Source organism: Plecotus auritus (genome assembly GCF_963455305.1).
Source record: "Plecotus auritus genome assembly, chromosome: 5".
Lineage (NCBI taxonomy): Eukaryota > Metazoa > Chordata > Mammalia > Chiroptera > Vespertilionidae > Plecotus > Plecotus auritus.
In genome coordinates this window covers 62,418,084-62,436,876 of record NC_137776.1, presented here as the reverse complement: position 1 = coordinate 62,436,876, position 18,793 = coordinate 62,418,084, and positions in this window count along the sequence as shown.

Genomic DNA, 18,793 nt, shown 5'->3' with positions numbered 1-18,793 from the left:
AATTTTATAGTTAACTTCTTAAAAATTTCAAATCATATGAACAAAATAAACTAACAAACAAAATAGAAACAGGCTCATAGATACAGGGAACAGACTGACACCATCAGTGGGGAGGGAGTTTGGGGGGCTTTGTGAAAAAGGTAAGCAGATTAAGGAAAAAACAAATAAAAACAACAATAACAATAAAACAACTCAGACACAGACAGCCATATGGTGATTACCAGAGGGAGTGGGGGCGGTAGAAGAGGCTAAAGGAGGCATAAATTGTGTTGGAAGGAGACTTGGCTTGATGAACCCAAATATAATATAGAGATGATATATTATATAATTGTACACCTAAAACCTATTTAACTTTATTAATGAATGTCACTCTAATAAATTCAACTTAAAAATACATTTAAATGATAGCAGCTTTAAGTAGAATTACCCTTTTTAAATGACCCATTTAATCACACTAGTGGATGTTATGCAACTTTCTACTTAATGAATTAGGAATTTTAAATGTGTCAGAATATTATGTATAGTTAGAAACATTTTAAAGTTTTTTTTTAACTATTAAGTAAAAAGATTTTGTGTTTTTTATATAATTTTTTCTTTATTCATTAAGGTATTACATATGTGTCTTTATCCCCCCCAGTGCCCCCACACCCTCCACTCATGTCCTCACCCCCCTGGTGTCTGTGTCCATTGGTTAGGCTTATATACATGCATACAAGTCCTTTGGTTGATCTCTCCCCTTTACTCCCACCCTCCCCTACCTTCCTTCTGAGGTTTGACTGTCTGATCTATGCTTCTCTGTCTTTGAAGTCAATGGCACTATCAATCCGATTCTTCATCCTCTCCAGATGTTCTCTATGAGAAGAAAATATCCATGTTTTCTCATATCCAATAATTGAAACAAACAGAAAGCAATATTTATGTTGGTCTTAGTTCCATATTTGTAATGTAAACTGAACATCAGATGTCACAAACAAAAGTAATAGGGCATATGAAAACTGTGACACACTGGTGATTCTGTCCTCCATAAAGGCATTCAAATTCAATTTTAAAAACTCTATGAAACCAAGAAAAATACACCCACAGTATGATTCAGTTCTAAAGTCACTGATTTGGGATTCTGGCTACTAAATGATCTATGTCAAAAGCTATTCTGGATGGTAACTCTTGCTTGTCATATATTAGCTGCTGGACTTGACTGATAAGGGGGGGAATTAAATTATCAGCTACTACAAAGGACATTTGTGACTGGCTGTTGAGGAAGTCCTGACATCAAATGTGGCTTTACTGAAAATAGATAATTTGTTTAGGGGAGACATGTAGAAGAAAGACTGATTATGAAGTTTAGAGAAAGAGAAGAATAGAGAGAATAATGAAAGCTAAATCAAATTTTATTTTCCCTCAAAAATGCTCCAGCCAGAATGATAGCACAGTATTTTGAACTTCCTGCAACTTTTAGAAGACTTCAGTATGGAAAGGAAATCCAGATTCTAGTGCTACTTTAGTGAGTACCTTAGAAATTCCTCATGATTTTCAGAACTCAGTTTTCCTAGCTATAAAACGCCAAGATTATATTAGTGCTATACAATTTCTACTATCTTTTGAAGTTCTGAATACTATGAATGCTATTTTTCAGACATAATACTAATTGTTGAAATAGAAGATAAAATCTTCTATTTAAGATTTTATATTTAAGAAAAAAAGTCAGTATTTAAAGGAAAGAGATGTGGGTGTGCAAGAGACAAAAGGGATGTATCTTCTTATGTGATCATGGCCTCTAAGAACAAAAATATTTTTAAAGGATTTTCAGACTTGGAAATTATTTATAGTCTATGACTTCTAAGCACATTTATATGTTATCAGTTATTTCAACATTAAATATTCAGACATAGTAGTTTATTGCACACTTACTAGTAAATACAAATATACTAAATCTTTAGAGTGAATTTGTAATCCAAAAGTATAATCTCCTATTTTAAAACTAAGAACAGAGAATTCTATTAAAGAAATTTACAGAGACCTTCACAAAGGCAGATCTCTTTTAGATCATAGATTATATTTCTACTGGAAGTTACATAGCTGAAAAAGACTGATAGATGTTTAGATAAAGAAGAGTGTTGAAAGACCATATTCAGGATTTAGTGTATTCTTTTTATAAAACTGCATTCTTGGAGGGTGGGTAGTAAAGGGTAAAGGGAGTCAAATATATGGTGATAAAAGAAAATTTGACTTTGGGTGGCAGGTACACAATGCAATATACCACCAGTTTTCAACCATTTTTATCTCAGGGCATCCATAAACTAATTACTACATTTCTGGGGCACATCAAAAATAAATTTTTTACTGATCTGATGTAAAAAGATATAACTTGGATTGATTTTAAATAATAGTAGTAATAGTAGTAGTAGTAGTAGTAATTACCGACCCTTTCTGCTCCAAAGTGACTTTTTAAAAATCAGGTGCCTATACTTATGTATAAAAATTTCTGTTACCAAGAATTAACCAATCAAATGTAATCTAATTATGCACCATGACCAATTCTCTTATATGACCCATATATTTATGGTTCAAGACAGGTCATTCCCACTGGACAGCTATTGTTGTGTTGGCTGTTGTCTTTTTTATTTACTTATTTGACAATTTAAGGTAAAAGAAGTTAGTGCCCCTGACTAAATAGTCAGGTATTGCATGTTTTAAAAATTCTTGTGGCACACCTGTTGAAAATTGCTGCAGTATACAGATGCTTTATCATAGAATTGTACACTTGAAACCTACATAATCTCATTAACCAATGTTACCCAATAAATTTAATTTTCAAAAAACTGCTATCTTTTTTTAATATAGTACCCTCTATAGTCAACAACTATATATGCTTACTAAAACTAAACTAATAGTACCTTTGTAATATACTAAGATAATCAGTGAACAAATATGAATTATCATCAGTTAATTGTATTACATTGTCTTTTTCTTTACTTAAACAGCTAAAATATCAGCTTTGCTTCTCTTCTGGCTGATTTTTTTAGCTGTTTAAATTTTGTAAGCAGATTTATATATTAAATAAATTTAAAATCTGCACACTTCTATGTGCTAGAATAATTGTAAACTCTCATGTAATGCCTCTAAAAAGGTGCTACATTAAAATGAAATCTAAGCCTTCCACAATTTGTTAACAAAAAGCATATTTGTAAAAAAAACACAACACCTTAAATTAATTCATTCTTATTCATCAAAGAGCTTGGCATTACATACATGAGATGTTTCTCAAGTTAAAGTCAAAGGCTGTTAGCTAACTGTGTTATTATGGGAAAAACTGGTCCAACAATTGTGAGATATAACTAAGTTGGACATTAAGAATGCCAGGCTATAGTCCCATTCATTTAATTTTGCCTTTACCTCCCTTGCCTTTGAGGTCAAGTCCATAAAATGTTTTCTACCACCCAGCTCCATAAGTTTTGTACCTATATTTTTTTCTATGTGGACTTATAGTTTTGGGTCTTATGTTTAAGTCTTTGATCCATTTTGAATTGAAGAGCTTCTGCACAGCAAAAGAAACGGGCAAGACAACAGACAGGCAGCCAACCAAATAGGAAATGATATTTGCAAAGAGTAGCTCTGACAAAGGTTTAATTTCCAAAATATATAAAGAACTCTTAAACTCAACACCAAACAAATAAACAATCCAATAAAAAAGTGGGCAGAGGACCTGAAAGTACACCTCTCCCAAGAAATCATACAAACAGCCAATAGATATATGAAAAGATGTTCAACGTCACTGGCAATCAGGGAAATGCAAATTAAAACTACAATGAGATAACACTTTACACCAGTTAGAGTGGCCATTATCAACAAGACAAGCAATAATAAGTGTTGGGGAGGTTGTGGGTAAAAAGGAACCCTCTTTCACTGCTGGTCGGAATGTAGACTGGTACAACCACTATGGAAAGTAGTTTGGTGATTCCTCAAAAAAATTAAACATAGAGCTACACCATATGACCCAACAACCCCACTCCAGGGTATGCACCCAAAAAACTCGAAATCATTTATATGCAAAGATATATGCACCCCTATGTCCATTGTAGCATTATTCATGGTGGCCAAGACTTGGAAACAGCCAAAGTGCTCTGCGATAGAGGACTAGATAAAGATGTGGTATATACACACAATGGAGTACTACACGGCCATAAGAAAGAATGAAATAGTGTTATTTACAACAACATGGATGGGACTTGAGAACATTATGTGAAGTGAAATAAGTCAGACAGAAAAAGCTAAGAACTATATAATTTCACTCATATATGCAATATAAAACTGAAACTTACGAACACAAACAGCAGTGTGGTGGTTGCCAGAGGGAGAGGGGTGCGGGGAGAAAAGGGTCCTAATATGAGGTGACAGGAGAAGATTTGACTTTGGGTAGTAGGCACATGGTCCTATATACTGATTTTGTAAATTAGTAATCCACACATGAAACCTATATGTCCATGTTGACTAATGTCACCCCAATAAAATTTAATTAAAAAAAAAAAAGAATGCCAGGCTGAGGAACTGGTAATTCTAATCATGGGAATCACTATCAGGATATCATACATGCTGAGGAAGTGACAGTCTCTTAATTTTTAGACTATTTTTAAATTTTATTTTAGTATGTGAAAAGGAAGAATTGATAAGAAATTTGAAAAACTTTGGGGCAATGTCTGGAGCCACATAAAAATGTGTGCACAAATATGATAGTAGTGGCAGGTGCTGGGGGAAAGGTGATAGGTAAGACCACCAAGGGAGCAAATGGAGGTTAGCCCTGTGGATCCACAGACTTTTTTTTAAACAGCAGAATCATTTCTTTTATTACCTACAACAAGTGCTATGCACAATCAGTGCCTCCAGCCCCATGAGGATAACATGGAAGTCTTTGGGGTGTAGGAGGAAACCTTTAGAGAGAAATGGCTACCTGGTTCACAATGCCTTGGCTGGTTATGATGAAAGGGCCACTACAGGGACTAGTTACAAGTCATGCCTGAGCCTGAGAATCCCTAAAGATGGGAACAGATGCAAGTTGACTATGGATTTAATCACTCTTCCAGCATGTCTAGGGATTATAGTTAAACCTCATACTGGCTCCCTCTACAAGAACACACACAACCAGGGTGTTCTCCTCAAAGAATCCAAACTCCTCAGAGTGGAGCCATATACTTTTAATCTATAGGAGCAGGGAAAGCATTTGAAAATGCAAAAATCTAAATACATAGCATGCATTAAGGTCTTGATATTTGTTATTTAGTTCATTGAGAAATAAAATTTTATTGAATAAGTGAATGATCAAAAATCATTCATTAGGCAGCCAAATAGATGTAAAAATGAATAAAATATAATCCCTGCCCTTGAAGAATAAAAAAGACATCATCCTTGTCTTTTAGGATCTCACAGCTTAATTGGGAAGATAGAAATAGGAGTCTTATGTTGGAGAAAATGGCACAATGCTATAGTAGCCCAGGGATGAGAGTAATTAATTGTCTAAGGATGTTGTCATTTGAGCAGAGTCTTACAAGAAGAAGAAAGAACTTTCCAGAAAATGGAGACAGGGGAATGAAATACTGATAGGCATGACAGTGCATGGCATATTTGAAAAATACAATAAACTAGTGTGTTATGTTGAAAGAAGAACATGTAGAGAGTAGAGCAATTATAAAGGCTGATGTTGGAATGGCAAGCTGATGGTAGGCCCACAAATTACATGATTGTTAGCTCACAGAGCAGTGATCTCAACACTACCTGACCCAAAGACCCATTTTCATTGCATATATAACATATGTGTATATTGACATATATAGACATACATATGAAATATTATAAAGATATAATCACTACTTTGTTATTTAGAAATAAAATTCATAGGTAAGGTAATTTTTGATACACTTAACTACATTCACATTAAAAACACAATGAGATTCCACTAAAAATGCATGAGAGATCTAAAATTAGGAAGACTGAAAATATCAAGTGTTGATGAGGTTGTAAAATAATTGAAAATCTCATATGTTACATTTCTGTTGAAAATATAAAATGATGCAAATACTGTGGAATAGAGTCTAGCAGTCTCTTGTAAAATTAGACATACACTTATAGAGTCAGTTTATTTATAAATTAAAATGATGATTAAATAGAATAAAAACAGTCCAGATGATTATAAACCTAATTTTAAAATATTTGATAGATTCATATTAAAATAATTTGAAATAGTCATTCATATTTGGCATAAATAAATTTGAAATACAATATTATAACTGGGTTTAGTACTGCTAAGTGGCCAAAATAAGTGTAGAGGAAACACTATAAACTTTTGGAAATGATTTTAAAAATTAGTGTTTGCTATTACTGTTTAATCTAGGTTTTTGCACCCATGCCTGTCACTGTTCCTATTGTAATTTAGAAACTATATTCAATTACATCTTTTGCCTGATAAAGTGTTCCTTTTAGACTTCTTTTTCTTTCAAAATATTTCAAATATCTTGAAATATTTCAAAATTTTCTTCAGTATAAAGCATACATATTAATGCTATAGTTATAATTTATTGTAACAACAAACAGAACATTTTATCACTAACAAACACTTCTTGAGGATCCAAAATTTACATCATTATGGGAAGAAAATATTTGGACAGGGACTGCCAGTACCATATCTGAAATCATTTAACTTCATTTGAAATTCTGGGTCAGGGAGTATAATCTTGGGTAAAGTTTTAACATACCAAAGCCTCAGTCCTCTCATCTTGAGAATGTGAATAAATAAACCGATCTCTTCAGTAGGTGTAAGAACTAGATGAGATCAAAGTTGCTGACTACAACGACTAGCACATAGAAAAGACAACACATATTAGCTACTATTAACGTCTCACTGGTAACATGAACATATAATTTGAAGATCTCTCAAAGATGCCTAGTTTTCATAATTTGAATTGCTCTTTTTAAGTTGCTGCTTTTTACTATACTATTACTTTTACATTTATGTAACAAAGAAATACTATTTTTATTCTGGACCATAGTGTTTGATATTGCCCATATTCTTTCCCTTACGTTATATAGAACAAGAGGACTCTGATGATGCACTGTCCACACAAAGCTTCCTTGTGCAATATTAAGATAGATCATTTGCCAAAAGAATAACCTCACTAAGAGGCCAAGAGCAGGAAGCAACAATAAGGTCTTTATGTAATGATTGGTTCACAGGCATCCTGCGCCTTGAGGCATGATTCGAATGTTCTCATTGGCTTAATTCTGTACCTCTCTCACGCATATCCACATCCCTCACAAAGCAACTTTCCTAGCTTCTAGAATTCATTAGGGATCTTAGTTTCTCTTAAGTAACTACAACTCTCACTTGCCCCTACTTTGTTTTCAACCCAGAGTAAGGAGAAGTTGAATATTTAACTCCCTAGTTAACAGTAAACATTTGGGTGCTAAAAGAGAAAAGAAAAATAGTACAGACATTTGGATACTTGATAAACCATACTATTTTCTTTGAACCAAAGTTGCTCAAGTGGTAAATTTAAGTGATTAAAATTCTAAATAAAAGGATAATTAAGTTTAAAAACACATGCAAAACTAGAACAGGGAAACCTTAATCATAAGGTTTCCATTAAGGCTTAATCATAAGCCTGAATTATGTTTATTATGCTTATGATTTTAGGTTAGAATAATAAAGAATGCCTTTGTGAAATTTAGTTTAAAGGTTTAAATCAATCTCAGCAATTTTAGCAAAATCCCAATAGATCCTAATGTCACTTATAGCATTTTTGCCTTCTTGCTATTTCTTTATGTCCTTGCTTTGCCTTCATTGATTCTCTTATTTCCATAGATAATGTGTAAGGTTGAAGTAGTGGTAATTATTGAAAAGCTATGGGTGCTCAGAACCAATACCTACAACTTAGTATATAGCTTCCCAACTTAAAAAAAATACAGTCATATAAAAGATAAATTCTTTCTAGTTGTTATGCACCCCTATGTTCATAGCAGTACAATTTACAATAGATTAGACCTGGAAACAGTCCAAGAGCCCATCAGTATTTGAGTGGATAAAAAGCTGTGGTACATTTACACTGTGGAATACTAGGCAACTGTAAAAAAGAAAGATTTCTTACCCTTTGAGACAGCATGGAGGGACCTGGAGAGGATTATGCTAAGCAAAATAAGTCAGTCAGAGAAAGACAAGTATCACATGATCTCACTATATGTGGAATTTAATGAAAAAAAAACCAAAAAACTGATGAACAAAATAGATCCAGAGACATAGGAACATGGAACAAACTGATGAATCTCAGAGGGAAGGTGGGGGTAAGGGGTGGGAAGAGATTAACTGGAGAACTTATATGCATACTAGGGGCCCAGTGCATGAATTTGTGCACCTTGATAGGAACTGTGGGCTGCGAGGCTGCAGTGGGCACAAGAATGAGTCTCGGCCCATCCTCTGCGCCCCCGCCTGGCAGCAGGTGTGAGCGGGGCCAGTGCTGGCAGCAGGTGCGAGTGCCAGGTGGGACCATGGTGTGTGGGAGCAAAGAATTTTCAGTAACCACCAGAGGTTCGCCCCAATGACAGCAACCAGCATCCCACCTTGGTCTGGAGCCCTTGCTCACCTGCTCTACCATCCCTGCCATGTTATGCTCTCTGCTGCCTGCTGCCAATGCCCGCCATGTTCCATACACACACACCCTGGTGGTCAGCACATGTCATAGCGACCGGTTGTTCTGTTGTTTGGTTGATCTGCCTTTCTGTCTATTTGCATATTAGAGTTTTATATAGAGAGCTATGCATAGCCCACAGACACAGACAATAGTGTGGTAAAGACCTTGGAGAGGTGGGTGCAGTGCAGAGGGGGTTCAATGGGGGGGAAAAGGGAGACATCTGTAATACTTTCAACATTAAAGATAAATTTTTAAAAAAGAATAAAGTTACTGGCAAAAAAAACAAAAAACCCATACACAAAGTAAAGAAATAAAGAACTTTTATATTGTATAACTCCTTCTGCCTCAAATCAAAAAAAAGTGTGTTCTTTATATTGAAAGTTCTGAAAACTGAATGATATATCTCCATTTTTAGGTTTTGGTGTTGATTTGTAAGAGCATGATTGAGATACTTGATTACATCCTAGACATTTTAAATGGATCTTATCCACCCACATATACACTAAATAAGAATATATAAATATTGATTGTTCTTGATCCTTTATTTAGGTAATTAACCTAAAATAGTTTTGTTTACACCATTGCAAAGAACTTGATTTTCTTTTATTTTTATACTTCCTCCAGTCTTGTCTGAATTTTTTCATTTGTTTAACTTTCTTGTTCAAACACTTTCCAAATCTTACCAATCCTACCTCTTAAATAGCTCCAATTATGTGAACTATGTTTCATTCTGTCAGGTGCTTTATATATCTTGCATGGATTGTAGCAATATCTTCCAAAGCCTGTTCCTTTCTGTATGATTTGTTTTCATTCTGTCTTCTAGATCAGAAAAACTTTCTAAATACAGAACTGATCAAGTCATCCCTGTTATCATACTTGAACTGCGGTAATGTTAATTTTGACTTCATAAATAATTTTTATTTTTTGTATATCTGCATCCCAACCTAAAAAAGCCCACATTAAAAGGCTTCCACTGCTTGAATGACAAAGTTCAATTATTTCACAATGACAATCAGTGCCTTTATCATTCAGCATCTGCTTTTCTTGTCAGTATTGACACACACCAGTCCTGACTGTCCAGCCAAATTTGTTTTTTACAGTTTTCATAATGTAGTGTAATTTTGTTTGCATCTGTACCTTTGGAACACAACTTCTTCTTTAAAAACCTTTCTTCCTTTCTCTTCTTGAATAACACCTCATTTTCTTTCAAGATTGTGCTCAGGTGCCACCTCCTGAACTATTTAAAAATAGATGTGTAGCTTCAAATGGCAATTTAAATGTCTCTCATGGGAGATTAAAAACAACTCAACGGTAAAGACTGTGCCTCACCAGTCATTGTGGACACAGCACCTAGTATCTACTAAGCGCTTACTAAATATGTGCTAACGAATGAAAGAATGAACTCATGCACGCTTGACTCTCTTCCTACATTTCCATGTCACTCGTGTTCACCTCTCCCCACCCACTATGTTGTATCGACCCACTGGTCCCATCAACACTTTCTATCAAGCAAATTTCAGAGACTGTTAAAGCTGGGAGAAGCACACTATTTAATACAGAAGTAAAAGGTGAGTTTTGATTTATAAGTTAGAAATTAGTATAAAGAACTGAAAAATTTTAAATGGTGTACAGTCAGATGATGCATATCAGCATCATCACTTTGACAACAGTCTGAAAAGATGATTGGATAAAGAAAAGAGAGAATGGTGTCAGGGTGATCAAAGTAGAGGCTAGTTCAATACTCAGGAGAGAAATACTGAATAACATGGTGACAGTGAGGCAGAAAGAAAGGAAAGAGATACATTCAAGGTACTTAGGAGGTGAAATCAACAGCTTTTCATTAGAGATGTAGTTAGAGTGAAGGAAAGTTCCTACATATCAGGCTTTCCCACTCTGCCAAATAAGAAAAAGAGAAAGAAACTTAAGGGTTGGCATATGTGGAAGTGAGTATGCAGAGGAGATAATCGATTCATTTTAAGGGGTATAAATGGAACACTGAGCAAGAGGGTTAGAGAAGTTTTTTAAATGTATGAATCTAGAAATCTGGGAATGGCCAGACCTATAGATAAATATTTGATAATATGAAGCTTATAAATACTATTTTAAATCATTAGACTAGATGAAATCTTCAAAGGACACAGATTTTTCTTCAAGAAATTCAGCCCATTTTTTTCTGGAGTACATAACTAATAAAATTAAAAACTAATAAACACAGTAGCTTAAATAAAAACATGGTTATCATTTTAAAAATAATAATAAAATTAAGGTGATTCATTTCATTGTGTATCCACAGTTTCATTTTCTGACTTAACTCTATCACTTCTGTTCCCTGCACCCTAATGTGGTACATTACTTTGCTTTGCATGTCATAAAGCACATTTATATAACAATCAAAATAATCCCTTCACCTTTGTTTTTAATCCAGCTTAAATTTTTTATGGTTGGCACTTCTTTATTTTATCCAAATTTCATCATTTGGGATTGTGTGTAAAAGCTGACAAGGGTCAAATGATGTGTGGGTTGAAAGTAGTTTCATGATTCATGGGAACTGTTAAACTATGCTAAATTATCACTCTGGCACAATGAGTTTTTTATGAAAGCCTTCTTAATGCAAAAAGGAAAATGGAGCATTCCATGGATTTTCCATCTCAAAAAAATGCTAAGAAGTATGGAAAATAGTCACATAACAGTTTCCAAATAATGGCAATCAAGCTCTGTTAACATGCGAACATTTTTTCCACTGTTGCCTAGATGCAAATGCTATATATTAACTAGCTCTCTTGCAATTGGATCATCTACTGCATGACTCTACCTTTATCTAAATATGATTTTTTAAACAATTTTGAATAATTTTGAAATATACCTTAGGCACTTGTTTAAGGCTTTGCTATTTATTACATTCTTTCATTATAGATTATCTCATTAAACATACATATTATAGGTCACCAAGTAACAATAATTGTTTTAAATTATATTTCCATTAGACATTCATTATATTACCTCTTTGAACCACATAGTCATTTTAAAATTATTTATTTCCTTCAAATACTTAGAAATAAGTTTTATAAATTAAATAAATTAATATTGATAAGTGCTCAGAACCATGTCTAAGAAAAAATAACCCCTTATTGAGTCTGTTAAATTAAAAAAATAATAGTTTACCATTTTCAGGAACATTTTATAACTTTTTTTATTTTATTTTACCCTATCCTCACTTTTACTTCTATATACCAGACTATCAGCTTAATGATTAGGCATATTTTAGCCTCTCCTTCAAATATGCCTCACTATAAACCACCTAAAATAGTCACTCAATTTAACATTAAAATTAATTTTTTTTTAAATGAGTATATCCCTTAACTTCCAAAATGCCTATCTTACAATGCATTACTTCTCTTGAGCAATGCATTCTGCTCTTTTGACACGGGAGTACTCCAGGCATGGAGAAAAAGCATGCTATTCTGCCCATCTTTGTGATGAGTCTGTCGGGTCTAACTCATCTGCCATCTTTTCCCTTGAAGAGACCTGCCTTTCACAGTCAGCGAGCAGGTTTCCTTCCTTCCTACTCTGAGGCAATGAGTGTCAAAAGACATTCATTTCCCAATGCAAGGTAAAATAAATGTGTTGGTGCAATCTCTCCTGCTTCACAGAGCAGAAGCCAACTAAGGACTGACTGAAACTTGGCAATTTATGTATTCTCACTGAATATCCTTGCATTGAAGTTATTGGGATGACCATTGATTAATAAATTTATATAGGTTTCAAGTGTACTATTTTGATATATCATCTGTACATTGCATTCTTTGCCCACCACCCAGAGTTAAATCTTCTTCTGTTACTATATATTTGACCCCCTTTACCCCTCACCCTCCTTCCCAGTTCACTTTCTCTCTGGTAACCACCATACTGTTGTATGTTTCTATGAGTTTTTGTTTTTTCTTGTTTGTTCATTTGTTGCCTTCAGTATTATATCCCACATATAAGTAAAATCATATGGTTCTTGACTTTTTCTGTCTGACTTATTTCACTTAGTATGATATTATCAAGATCTTTCTATGTTGCTGCAAATGATAGTATTTCATCTTTTCTTATGGCTGAGAAGTATTGCATTGCATGCACCACATCTTCTTTATCTAATCGTCTATTGAAGGACACTTTGGTTGTTTCCATTTCTTGGCCACTGTAAATAATGCTGCAATAAATAGGAGTCATATATCTTTGTGAACAAATTTTTTCAAATTATTTGGGTAGATACCTGAATATATTGAATGAATTCCGAAGTAGCTTATGGTAAACTGATAGTTTTGCTCTCTTTTCTATGGAATTCTAAACAACCTGGGCTTTTTCTCACTTTAGATTCTTTCCCAAGCCCTGGATCTGGATAGTGAGTCTATCTTCCCCTTTCTCTGTCTTCTCTCTTCTCCTTTACCATTCCCATATCCTTCTCTCTCTCTCTCTCTCTCTCTCTCTCTCTCTCTCTCTCTCTCTCTCTCTCTCTCTCCTTCCTCTTTCTCATAAATAAATATCAAATTAGTATCATTATTTTTCACGAATATATTATGATATCGGTATTATTATAATGTAACAACCACTAAATACTGTTGAAATAGGATTATAATATAAAGGTGATATGCAGTTAATCAGTTTTAATGTCCATTTATCAAAAAAAAATTTATTAAATGCAAATACCTCAGTAGGATTCCAATTTGAAAACATTATGTTGCTCTAACTTTAACACTATCTAATTATGTAATTGTGATGACCTTGTAGCTCTTACAGAGGCCAAAAATAAGTAATCCTAATATATAAAAACCCTGGGTCTGTCACATCCACAACGACTGGAGACTCGACCTAACGTCCAGGCTGCATGCGCAGCAGGCTCTGGTGGGTGGGGACTTGTGGCAGCAGAGATGGGGATGGGGGAGGCGGGGCCAACATTCACACTCACTCACAACTGCACACATGCACAGACACACACAGAGCCTACCAGCTCACAGCCTTTTCTCCCTTTCTTGCCCTCCCTCCCAGCTCACTCTCAGAGCCTCTTTCAGAATGAGGAAACAAAACAGACTGGGTCTGAAGAGGCCTGGATGGAAGGGATGGTGGGCAGAGGGTGAAGCGGCCCCCACTGGCCCTGCCCCCTCCCAGCCGGGAAAGAGGAAGAGGGACACAGGGAGGCTGGGAGGCCTGGAGGACTGCTGAGAAAAACAAAGAGAGACAGAGACTGGGTAAGATCAGGCCAGCAGGGGAGAGCAGTTAGGGGAGATCAGGCAGGCAGGCAGAGAGGTTAGAGGCGATCAGGCAGGCAGGCAGAGGGGTTAGGGGCAATCAGGCAGGCAGGTAGAGGCAATTAGGGGCGATCAGGCAGGCAGGCAGGTGAGCGGTTAAGAGTCAGCGGTCTCAAATTGCGAGAAGGATATCGGATTAGAGAGGGTGCAGGCTGGGCTGAGGGAACCCTACTCCCCCCACCCCATGCACGAATTTTGTGCACCGGGCCACTACTAAACAAATAAAAAGGAAAGGAAACAAATGAGAAATTAAAAAACAAAACTGGAGTTTTTTTGATAATTTGAATTTGAAACTCTCATAAATTTAATTCCAGGCAACCAGGCCAGAAAATATTTATAAATCAGTAAGTATATGTCAAATGAATGACTGGATGATTTAAAATAAATGTACAAATGAGGGTGCTGTTTCAAAACACTAATATTGTTCTAATTGATAAAAAATAATGTTACTATGAAATAAAACTTACAAAACTGACACTCCAATTATTGATCCCTTTTGCAACTTATTCTTAACTGAAAGTCCTTTGTCATTCAAATGCATACAAAAGTATTCTTTAGTTTTACAAGGTTGGAATTAAATATCACATTTCTTCAGATTTGAGGCTCTGCCAACCTATCTCTATAACCATTTAGCAAACTTAAACAGGGATAACAAACACAGGGTTACCGAACATCACAATGCTGTGCAATGGGCAGCACCAGCATAATGCTGATTTTTTAGCTCTATCCACACTCCAAATAATATACAGTTTAGCTTATTGCTTTCCTGCTTTATTATGTATTTAAATAAATATATAGAAAATATATGTATGCATATATTTAGTTTAATGTTAATGAAATTTTCAATTCCCAAAAATGTTAACATTCTTAAGAGTTTCAGAAACATAAAAGACTTTAATCATACCGGTTATCTAAAATTTTAGGCAAAGAAACACAGATACATTTTTAAAATCATCTCTAATTTTAAAAATAAGACTAAAATATAGCGAAAGTTAGTAAAACTATTACTGATCATAGAGACTATTTTTATCATTCAAGCTACTAAAAGAAAACTATTGGCCTGGTAAGCAGTTGTTCTTTCCAACTGTGTTTATCAGCATTTGTTCAGTAAATATTATTGAACATTCATGATATATCAAACATGATCTCAAGAAGATCACAGATTTTCAGGATAAACAGCTATATTAATGGATAATTAAGAAACAGTTTGCTAAGAAATTATACAAAATTTTTGGTCTATTTATACTCTAAATTCAAGAGGAGAGTGATCAACACTTCTGTCAGAATTGGAAAAACCTTCAAAGAGGAAGTGATATTTGGGTTAAAACTAACAAGATGGGGAAAATATTCCAAACAAAGAACAATGCAAGGATAATTGCATGCAGTAGTACAATTAATAAGTACCATAGGGTATGCTTAAGTATATGTGAATTTGTGAGATGGTAAATAAGGATCCAGAGTGAAAAAAGGAACTGCATCATTAAAAGCCTTTAACACACACTGACATTGATAAGCAGTAAAAAATTATAGTAAATGTATAGAAATCTAGAATTAATAGTATTTCATTATTTCAACAATTTCTCTAAATAGTAGACACTTGCTTAGGTCTGAGGATACAAGAAGTAATTAGACATAGTCTTGTTCTTCAAGAGTGGGAAACAAAGATTATTTTAAATTACCTATTGTTTATGTTTTCCCTGTCATAAATTTTTAGATAATATTTAAGATGACTTATTAATATTATATGACAATGGCATATTTAAAAATTTGAACAAATATACAAAAGAAACTCATGAGAAGGAAAAAACCTGAAAGCGAGGCAAAAAGTTTATGGTATAAACCGACATCCCCTGAGGGGTTCCAGATTGGAGGGTGTGCAGGCTGGGCTGAGGCAACCCCCCTCCCGTGCACAAATTTCATGCACGGGGCCTCTAGTCCATGTTTATAATACGTCATCTATATATTACATTGTGTACTCACCACCCAGTCTAGTCTCCTTCCATTACCATCTATTTGTCCTCTTTACCCTCTTAAACCTCCCTCATCCCTTATACTCCTCTGTTAACCACCATACTGATATCAGTATCTATGAGTGTATTTATTTTTTGTTGCTATATATATATGAGTGAAATCATATGGTTCCTGTCCTTTCCTGTTGGACTTACTAGTATTTCACTTAGCCTGATACTCTCAAGACCCATTCATGTTGTCACAAATGGCAATATTTCATTTTTTATGGCTGAGTAGTATTCCACTGTATACATATGCCACAGACTTATCTAATCATTGGTAGAAGGACACTGGTTGTTTCTGCATGTTGGATACTGCAAATAATTCACCAAGGCCAGTTTTTAAGCCTGAAAAAGGGAACACTGTAGTAAAGTCTAGAGAGCAAGTAGTATGGTTTCTGACATGTAGTTTATTATCTCTTAATCATGCATCCCTAATTAGGAGAGATAGAAAATTATCTGATTCCTTGCATGGTTGTATTCAATAAATGACTATTCATTTTAAAATTTTTGTTTTAAAGGCAAAGTGTTTTTATTTTATATTCCTGTAGAATTATTCAGAGGTTAACCCATATTAGATATTTAAAGACAATAGCAGATTTATTAAGTAGTAAAAATCAAGAGTTAAAATGGAAGACTTTGATTTATGGCATCAAAATTTATAACTAGTTTTTAAATTGACCTCAGGAGAGTCAACTTATATTTAAAAATTAACAATAAAAAGGCAAAACACAAAAACAAAATAAATAGTGCTGTACAATTTATGGCACCAAAACTCAGAATGCAATGGATGAAAGAATATTCAACAATTCTTAATAGCATAGGTATTGTTATATGTAAAGATAATTATATCCATGCAAACAATGTTCAGTAAAAGCAATATTCCTATATTTTTAGGGCACAGCACTTAATGGAATAAAGCACATTCACCTTTTTAGCAAGGAGAGCTAGTTATATTTTTATAGCACCAAGTTGCCTACCCTGAGTAAAAATCATTGCTTTCATAGCCTTTCTTTCTGAGAAATTATTTTTAAAATGATCAAACTGTCATATTATTTGTAATGCTATTAAGAATAATATCTAGGGTACTTAAACTAATTATGCCTATTTTGTAAGATTAATTATCATTAATAATTTAACATATTTTATCATTTAAGTCAGTATCCGTTCTGATCTTTAACTTTAGAGAGCGCACTGTATATGTACCACATAATTAGGGCTTATGTATCACGTAATTAAGGCTAAATACTAGGAAATCAGACTAATGAGACCAAATCAAACTGAATTATTTAAGCTTTTTTTTCTTTAATTTTAGAGGTAGAATGTTTAGTAATTAAACACTGATTTCATTTTCTTGAACTTGCATATGTCGGCTTTGTTTGTGCTACAGAAGCTTTCAAAGATGTGTCCCTGAGAAGTGAAGAAAAAGGATCTCTCACTTACCATTATAAGGAGCAAAATAATAAATAGAGGCAAGTGATTGATTTTAGTCTTCTGCTCCCTCCCTCCTTCCTCTTCCACTCTTCATTTTCTTATGTTCTTCATTGTTTGTTGTATTTTTAAATAATATGTTTTTATTAATTTCAGAGAGAATGAGAGAGAAAGAGAGAGATAGAAACATTAATGGTGAGAGATAATCATTGATCAACTGCCTTCTGTACATCCCCCACTGGGGAAACAGCCCACAACCCAGGCATCTGCCCTGACTGGGAATTGAATTGTGACCGCCTGGTTCATAGGTCAACACTCAATCACTGAGCCACGTGAGTTGGGCTGTTGTATTTTCTTGTTTCAGGGTTCCAAGGACCTCAAAGTGGAACCTGCTCAGTTTGCTGTCATTTTATAATCCATTATCCTAGGATCTGGCTGCTGTGAGGGGAAATTAATAACTATTAAATGAAAAACATTATTCAGGATTTAAAGTTTTATGATGAAACATTTTAGACAGAGACTTTGTTTTCTTCTTACCACTTCACTCACTCACTCATTCATATATTCATTCATTTGTTTAATCATTCTTTGAAGAAATGTTTGTGAATGGCTATTTGTGTGAGACCCTGTTGTCATACAGCACAACTAGTGAGATTTTTAATATGTGATTCTGATAAATAACAAATCACATTTGAGGGTATTATTTCACAAATATTTACTGAGGGTTTCCTGGTTAGGTGCTAAGGATAGACTGTTGAACGGGAGCGACAAGAGCTTTGTTCTTAGAGCTGGTGGTCTCATTGGGTAGACATAAATGCATCATTTAAGAGGTATATGAAGGAAGAAGTATAGTGTCACATGGGAGTCAGTGGATGGAGGATTTATTTAAAATAGGGTCAAAGAAGACTTCCTATTAAAAGTATTATTTAAGCTGAACCCCGAAGGATGGTGAGAAATTAGGTATGCATATTCATATATGTAGGTTGGGGGTTGGAAACCACTGGTTAAAGTTGGATTATGGACAAATATTCCAGAGAGAGGAAACAACACCTGTGAAGGCTGGAGGAAAGAGTACCATGTGCAGAAATAGCAGTAAATGCATTGTAACTGGGGTATAACTTTAAAGTGAGGCTGAAGAGGTCAGTAAAACACAGATCAGAAACCGAGACCTTATATCTAGTTAAGTGCTTCCAATGGACAAGCTTTAAACTCAATTTCTGATTCAAACACTCCATTATACATGCTGATCATCTGTATCAAGAAAATATAAAGAAGTTACTTAATTAAGTTTTTTCATTTTATTAAAAATTATTTCATGAAAAAAAATTTACTCTAAGTGAACTGTACATTTTCAGAAAAGCAACTGATGTATCTGAATATTCTCTTAGCTATA